The sequence below is a fragment of the Silene latifolia genome, chromosome 2 (assembly GCF_048544455.1).
Source record: "Silene latifolia isolate original U9 population chromosome 2, ASM4854445v1, whole genome shotgun sequence".
NCBI classification, from domain to species: domain Eukaryota; kingdom Viridiplantae; phylum Streptophyta; class Magnoliopsida; order Caryophyllales; family Caryophyllaceae; genus Silene; species Silene latifolia.
Genome location: NC_133527.1, coordinates 29,075,317 through 29,075,925, shown reverse-complemented (window position 1 = coordinate 29,075,925; position 609 = coordinate 29,075,317). Strand labels below are relative to the sequence as shown.

The 609-nt window shown below is 40.7% G+C and overlaps 1 non-coding gene across 1 annotated transcript; it reads right to left on the bottom strand.

The window, feature by feature from the left end:
* Positions 1-255: 255 nt before the first annotated feature.
* LOC141644958 (small nucleolar RNA R71) lies at positions 256-362 on the bottom strand. The gene has a single exon (XR_012544557.1). It is a non-coding gene; the product is annotated as a small nucleolar RNA R71 (small nucleolar RNA).
* Positions 363-609: the final 247 nt, after the last annotated feature.

Below are 609 nucleotides of genomic sequence, written 5' to 3'. Positions count from 1 at the left end.
GAGAGAAGTCAATTTGGAGGGATGCCTAGTGAAGACCCGTATTCACATATGGAGACCTTTTGTGACTATTGTGATGCGATTTCTCAAACCGGAGTTACTCAAGACCAAATTCAATGGGTATTATTTCCTTTTTTTTTGATCGGTACCGCAAAGCAATGGTTGAAGAGCCTAAACAAGGCCACCCTTGGTATTGATTCATGGAAGAAGTTAGCACTTGCTTTTTACAAGAAATTATATCCTCCGGAGAAGACTAATATGTTGAGAGCCCAAATCACCGGCTTCAAGCAAAGAGATGAAGAATCATTGTATGAAGCATGGGAGAGATTTAAGGACACTTGTCGTTCTTGTCCACATCATGGACTTAGTGAGTGGTTCCTTGTGCAACAATTTTGGAACGGTTTATATGAAGACTCCCGTAACATTCTCAATATGGGATCCAATGGAATGTTTATTGAAGTTGATGACAATCAAACATGGGCTAAAATCGAAGAGATGGCGGTTCATAATTCACAATATAGTAGGCCTCGAAAGGCAACTAGAGGAGGAAAGCATGAGGTAGATTCCATCACACAATTGGGTGCTCAACTAAGTGCTCATATTGACAGCATC